General features: G+C 35.1%; 1 long non-coding RNA gene across 2 annotated transcripts; it reads left to right on the top strand.

Annotated features, from left to right (window-relative positions):
* Positions 1-471: 471 nt before the first annotated feature.
* Positions 472-4,349, top strand: LOC113057121 (uncharacterized). Of its 2 annotated transcripts, XR_003277777.1 has the most exons (4): positions 472-591; positions 2,888-3,069; positions 3,359-3,448; positions 3,633-4,349. It is a non-coding gene; the product is annotated as an uncharacterized LOC113057121 (long non-coding RNA). The 2 variants fall into 2 exon arrangements; XR_003277776.1 differs by lacking the exon at positions 472-591 and having other exon boundaries at positions 2,837-3,069.
* The last annotated feature ends 3,114 nt before the right edge of the window (positions 4,350-7,463 follow it).

The following is a 7,463-nucleotide window of genomic DNA, read 5'->3' as shown; positions in this document are numbered from 1 at the left end:
CATATTAGTGAATATGCATGTGCAATAAAAAATAATACACATTTGTTCCCACTTAAAGGCCTCTCCTACAGCCATACACATATGAGCTGTGCCTGACCGGTCTCTTTCCTGCTATCTGTCTTCACTGAAAAAAAGGAAAAGCAGTTTTACTGAATTTACTAAAAGGATACACTTACAATCTACTTAATACATTTATGTTTAAGATGGAAACATAATTGTATTGTTTTAATTCTAAATGAAATTCAACATAATCATCAAAACATGATATAATCACTTTGCAAGAAAATGTTCAAATTGTTTCAGATGTCAAACAAATGGTGTTCATGTAAAATGATTTTTTTCTGCTGTTTGATTTATTTAATTAAAATAGGCCCATGTCACACAATTACTTTGTATTTTCTTCTCAACTTAATTCCATTGTGTAGGCTATAATTAATTTAATTCAGGTTTGTGAAATACGTCCTTTGCGCGGGAGCAACGCGCGCGAGAGCGTCTGCGCATGCGCTTTGAAATCCAGACCACACCAGGACCGTTGGTTTGGAAAGGACACATGAGGGTACTGCCTGTCTTGTTTTCAGAGCTCGTTAAAAGGTAAGAATTTCAGTATCTATCGTATGATATATTATACAAATGCATTCATTGTCAGATTAAATGCAACAATAATGTTTTAAGATAACCCTACACGCTTTTAAATCGATGGTATATTTCTCGAGTGTCGTCGCAGATTTTTTTTTTTTTTTTTTTGGGTGGGTAACGTTCAGGTTAATAAACCATGAATATTACTGGTAACATTAGTTTATCAAACTTCTACAATCCGATTAAACAATTTACAGATGGAAATCAAGTTCTCATCAGGTGAATAATAATAACATGGACTTTAGGATTTGTGTGGGGGAGGGGTTCGTAGCCGTTGTCATATCACTGCAATGGGCAAAAGCGCTCGCTCGATGCTCTGTCAGTGCATGTCTTTGATTTACCGAAAGTGGTGGACAGTAACGGAGTAGCTTTACATTTACTTAAGTACATTTTTCAAGTATCTGTACTTTACTGGAGTCGTTTTATTTTGAGTAACTTTAAAAATAAACTTTTAAATCGGACCGCGAATCGCACCAAACGATTCGTTTAGGAATTAGAATGATCCGATTGCAGCAGCTGTTCTGGAGTCGACCACTCACTGATTCAAATTAACCGTTAAGTGTGAGTCTACAGAAGAACCGGGAGATCTTGTGAGCGCGCGTGCATCTTGATGTTGCTAAAAGTAAGTTGTTAATGTCGAAATTTAGGATAAATTGTTGTAACTGAAAATCATATTTAGGTCAAAATTGTCAGTTGTTTAGGAACTAAACCCGCTGTAAAGAGTGATCTGTTTAAGCCCACTGAAATGCTCGAGTGCAGACGATGCAGACACATCAATCAGCGTCTCTGTGCTTTAGGTAAAAAAAAAAAAAAAACATTAACGCAAATTAATAAAATAACTCTTTTATTCAAATTCCACGCTGCCGTAATATTAACAGTTTTATTAAAATGCTACCATGTCCTATGTGACGTCTGTTTTTATATTGTTTATCAACAGTAACATTGTTTGGATTAACTAGACGAGTAGACTGACATGAATGTTTATTCATAACCGTACCGAAAATAAGTAAATATTGTTAGGTGATGCTAACTGTCTAACTAACAAGCTTGCTGGTGCTAACTTGAGGTAATTTTTATAAATAATGTCCAAATATTTTATTCAACCACATATATATAGATTACATCTGGGGAGAAAAGAAAGGATGTGATGTTCAGAACATGGTAACTAACATTACAGTAATTATCAAAGAGGAAAAGAGAAGCACCCCGTTTGGCCAGGGTTGTTTTTACACCACAGACAAGATTTGAGAAGGAAAAAATCATTATGAAAATATAATTATATTTTCCTTAAAATGTTCTTCCTAACTTCAGGCCTTTTTATCATGTCATTTATAACTGTGATGTTCTGTAAAACAACAAACTTTAAAATACTTTGTTCTTACTGGTGAAGATCAGATGGTCATCTCTGTTTTCTCTCAGGTACATCACAGTGTAAGCTTCACAGTGAACATTACTCTCGTCAACGTAGTCCATATGAACAAAAATATATCTTGACTCCATATAGTGGTTATTTTGGAATAAATCTCAGGTATTTTGAGCAGTAGGATTCTAAAAAAAAAAAAAAAAATGTTCTAATATAAAATTAAATTAATCTATATATCTTTCTCTATTAATCCATCTATCTTTCAGTACTTTTTTACTTAAATACATAAAAAATTGAGTACTTTTGTACTTTCACTTGAGTAAAATTGAAAAAGGAGTACTTTTACTGGAGTAATATTTTACTATACGTATCTGTACTTTTACTCAAGTACTTGATTTGTGTACTTCGTCCACCACTGGTTAAACATACAGTATGTTTTTAGTGCAGGGACCTATTTTATCAAGTAAACGAATACTCGATAGCCCGGCCCTCGTCCATAACTCACAAAAATCTCTCAGGCAGGTTTTTAGATTACAATATTAGGATTTCACATCTAAATTAATAACATTTTTGTTGGCTAACTAACATGGTTGACAGTTGACACTTTGAGATGGATATCATAATTAATATAAATGACTGCTGCAATAAAGGTTATTTTATGGTATGCTATAAATTGTTTTTTAAAGTGAATGTTGGTTAATTTTCTAGTATTTACCATACATTTTGGAAAAAATTAAAAATTCTTTTTTCCAAAAAGGTACATCTTAAAAGGGGGTAATATTATAAATAGCATTGTCTTTAATTTGGAAGCGTACAGTAAACTGTTACATAAAATCATTAATTGTTGCTGTTATTTATGCCTAATTTCTGCTCGTTCTCTCTTTACAGTGACATTTGCTGTACATTTGGAATTCCAAAGCCTGTTCAGACAAATTACGAGCTAAGTCAGTCCCCAACAAAGGCAGCTAGCCTTGTAGAAGTCGGTGAATTAACTGATGAATACCCCTTGGCTGACTATTTGATTGGACATGTGCAGATGGTAACGTTAAAGAGATTTTTCTGCTGCAAAGGTAAGGAATAAAAAAGTAAAAATAGCAGGTTAGCACACTATAATTTTTTTTGTTTGTTTGCATGTATTCACACTCTATTTTTTGTAATTCATGTTATTAGCATTACATTTCACATAATAAAATCAAGCTATTATCTTTATTATATTTTTCTAGACCACAACATATTTGCCATACACATACATTTTTAGGAACTTTTAGTGAATGAGACCCATTGTGCTCTTTTGTTTAATTGTGATTTGAGTAATGTCTTAAACTAACCTTTCTTTTTCTGCTTTGGCTTATTTTTAAGGATGACATTGATGCAGCTTGTGAACTTGCCATCAGAGGACTGTGTATCTATCTTAATGAGGACTCTAAAGATCTCATTCAGGAGTATGCGGTGAGTAGTTAGAGCTTAACTGATGGAATCTGTACTATGTTCAACAAGCAAAATATTAATACATCTAAAAAACATGGTTTCATCAAATATGCACACTGCAACATAAATGTAAAAAATTATAATTTTATCCACTAGACATGTAGCATTAATTGTAATACATATTCATCTTTTTTTCTGTCTTTAGGACATGGAAGAAGATCTTTTACAGTGTGCGATTGAGAAGACTACCATGGGCATCTTCGTGATAAAGCACACTGCAGACAATGAAGCCCATGATGTAGGCATTGTGCTAGAGGGTGTAGCAGTGCTTCAGGACATCGACAGTGTGGATTTTGCAACTTCAATGTTTTTGGTCTAATTTATGCTCTTAACCTGCAGTACCCCACAAAGTTGCGTTTTACATATGAAATTTAGCAAAAACTCATCATGGACTTGGATGCGGGTGAATTCTCGATCAAGGCCCAAAATTTCAAATCTGAACTCCACCAGTGAGATGGACTGATTTTTGAATGACTACTGAGACTACAAACAATCAACCTCGGAAAATTTCAGCAGCCTTCATGCAAGACCACTGCAGAGGGTAAACCGTGATCTTGTTGTTTAGACTGTTCCCCTTTGCCTGCTCTCGTTTCTTTATCTTTTTTTTTTTGTCTGAATTTGGCCCTTCGTTGGACTGGCTCAGAAGTTGATTGATTAGAGAGCTGAATCTATGAAACATGGTTGAACTAGCATAAATAAGATACTTTGTTTATAGTTTAGGTAAGGGTCAGATACTGTATTTTCACATTGTTTTGTAATGTCTATATATAATTATCTTTGAAACTAAAGCGTTTTTCTTGAAATAACATTTCCAGGTAGGGCTGCACGATATTGGGAAAAAATGACATTGCGATATTTTATTTTTCTGCGATATATATTGCGATATGAAATCTAATCTATTTTTTTCTTACAAACAAAAATTGGGTGAGCACACTTACATTCTCATTTTAAATGATGTAAACATCGACACCATCGTGTCAATTGATTAATATGTGCGAGGGAGAGAGAGCAAGACAGCGCTCGTGTTGTTTGAAGCTGGTGAGCTTGCGGCCGGGGCTCAATCTCTCTCTCCCTCTCTCTTTCTCTCTTGCATGCTCTCACTCGTGCTCTCTCTCTCTCTCTCTCTCTCTCTCTCTCTCTGCCCTGTTAAACTGACAGGACTTAAAAACACATATAAAAGATAAACTTTCACTCTATGATGGTTAAGCTGTACAATTAATCCGCGAATCACATTCGTCAAGAGCTGGAGAGCAGCTGGCCCGTACAGTTAATGAATAACGAATCAACTACGACAGCCTACATCACACATCCTGCGATGTGACTATCGTGCAGCCCTAGTTCCAGGTACTGGTGTTCTTGGGTACAGTTTTAAGGTTTCTGAGAGAAATGAAATAAATTAGTGTTACAATGTTGTATTAGTTTTTAAACGCACAGTTACATGCAGTATAATGTTACTTATGTTTATGATATTGTTTAAAAAAAAAAAAGAAATCTTTTAAAACTTATGAAGGTTTAAAAATATTGTTGATCTACATGTTATGCATACAAAATGAACTGTGTTTGTTTTTATACTAGTCTAATTAAAACTGATATGTATTTTTATTAAATTTAATAATCAGAGAAGTTATTTATGCTATGCTTTTGAAAGCACAATGTTATTTAGACATGCCATTTAAATTACACATTGTTCAAATTGTTAAATAAAGGATTTACAAAAGTTTTGTGTTACGTGAAATGAAACATGCGACAACAAACCATTGAAATGTATTAAAATTTAATTTTAGTGAAGTTATTAAAATTATGTTAAGATAACTTGATTTAATTGCACAGAATTAACATGATTGAAGCAGAAATCTGAAATAAAAAAATAATGTTAAACTAGCATAACTGAATCATGTTAGTATAACTTGAAAAGACTATGTACACATTACTTTTTGAAATTGCATAGGATTAACACAACCGTATTATAATGAAACCACATAAATGCATAGGATACTTTGAACTCAAACTGAATGTGTGGAACCAATGTCCATAATTCGATTGAGTAAATCCAACAAATCTTTTTTTTCAGTGTTCCTCTCTCTTTCTTGCTCTCCGTCTAGAGAGGCGAGAGCTGTTCATTTAGTTAGTCATAACTAATAGTGTCTAATCTGAGAGAGGGAGTCTCCAGAGAATATTGGACAGTGTAAAGGTTAATCACCACTGCCTGGTTAGCCAAGGAAGACGGGCTAATTCCTCGGAAGGCAAATGGCATGCGCTTGTTATCTGGAACGGCGATAAGGAGTGTTAATATACCAGGCAGAATGGATGCTCAAGGGCCGGGTTCGCTTATCAGCAAACTTTACAACAGAAGCCCCGGAAAGCGCACAACCCCCCGCGCCAGACAATAAGCACCTCAGTTTACCTCTCAAGCAGAACTATCACAGAACCCCCCAAACCCCCCCCCCACCCAATACACACTCTCAACGATGCACACACACATACACAGTGCCCCCAGATCCTGAGGTATTATGAGCGTGGGCTAATTGGAAGATCACTCTAATACATTAAGAGATAAAATACTTTGGCCAGTCGCCTAAAGCGTGGATCAGGACAACATTGGACAGCTATCTAGCCTTGTCACACACTCAGAGATTTCCATACAAACACAGCACGAGCAATTACCCAAAACACATCTCTGTTTGTGCTACAACATACTCCCTGCCAGTGTGGCGGCCCAAGGAAAATTAGAGGAGCTCTGTGTATGTGTGTGTGTGTGTGTGTGTGTGTGTGAATTAGCGGGGCTGTGAAGGGGAAATTGGCTCAATGTTTGTCTGATTGTTTATGTATTTATTAGGTGGGAGGAGAACTGCCTCCAAACCTTATGTGTGTGCGCCAAAGTGTTTGTGTCTTCAGGGAGGTGAGAACTATCACGCCTTCTTTGGAGAACACATCCTCAAAGACAAAGACACTGAGGTACAATTGTAGCTGACATACACATGTTTTGTTGTTGTTGTTGTCTTTCTAATTACTGAATGTGTCTCCATCCACACTGATGTTTGCTTTTATCGTTAGTATCGTATTCTGGCCTTTTGTTACAATAGCAGAGGGCAACTTCACAATACAACACTATTTATCCCAAAAAGGGTTAGAAGTCTGTTCATATGGCAAGCATATTGGAGCATTTTAGTTCTCACAAAAAGTTAAAGAAATTTTCTAGAAATCAATCAATCACAAACTGTCTATCAATACCCAGCATACAAAGGTGTCGCAATATTTATTATTAAAAATGAAATGTTGCATTAATGAACTGTTATTTGCTTGTACTGATTTTGTAATGTATCTGATTTTGTAATGTATTTTTCAAAGGTTATTTAGTCTCAATCTTTTTTTTCTAAACCTAATTATAAAATGTTTCTCTTGGCATGGGACAAAAGAGGATCAAATGAACTATTTCTGCAGGCAGAAGTCCAAAAGTCAGAAAGCTGAAGCCCAGAAAGACTGGGTAAATATTTTTCTTCTTCAGAGAGATTCTCTTAAGAACCAACTCCTATAAAAAAGGAGCAATCTTAGCAATCATCTGGACTTTGGTTTTCATACACATTGAAAAAAAAATATTGCTGAAGCTACAGTTCTAAGAAGCCACATCACATTCTTAGTGGTTTACACCCTATTATATATTGTACTTAATGAATATGTTTGAAAAATGAATCAAAGTTATTTTAAAGGGCCTACTTTCACAACACTGCAGTAATAATTTAAAGAGATGGGAGTTCATACCATTTCATGATTTTCTTCTGTCACACAAAACTATAAACTACATTGTACCTCAGTGACTTTAATTATTGGGGAAAAACTTAAAATCTCTTTTTGTGCTCCACAGAAGAAATAAAGACATACCGGTTTGGAAGGGTGAGTAAATGATGACAATGATGAACGCATCACATCTGTCGCATCCAAAACATGGTGAAAGAAGCCTTGCAGCTATTTGATGTTA

Source organism: Carassius auratus, chromosome 38, assembly GCF_003368295.1.
Source record: "Carassius auratus strain Wakin chromosome 38, ASM336829v1, whole genome shotgun sequence".
NCBI lineage: Eukaryota > Metazoa > Chordata > Actinopteri > Cypriniformes > Cyprinidae > Carassius > Carassius auratus.
The sequence above is the reverse complement of the archived record's forward strand: the minus strand, read 5'-3'. Positions and strand labels throughout refer to the sequence as shown.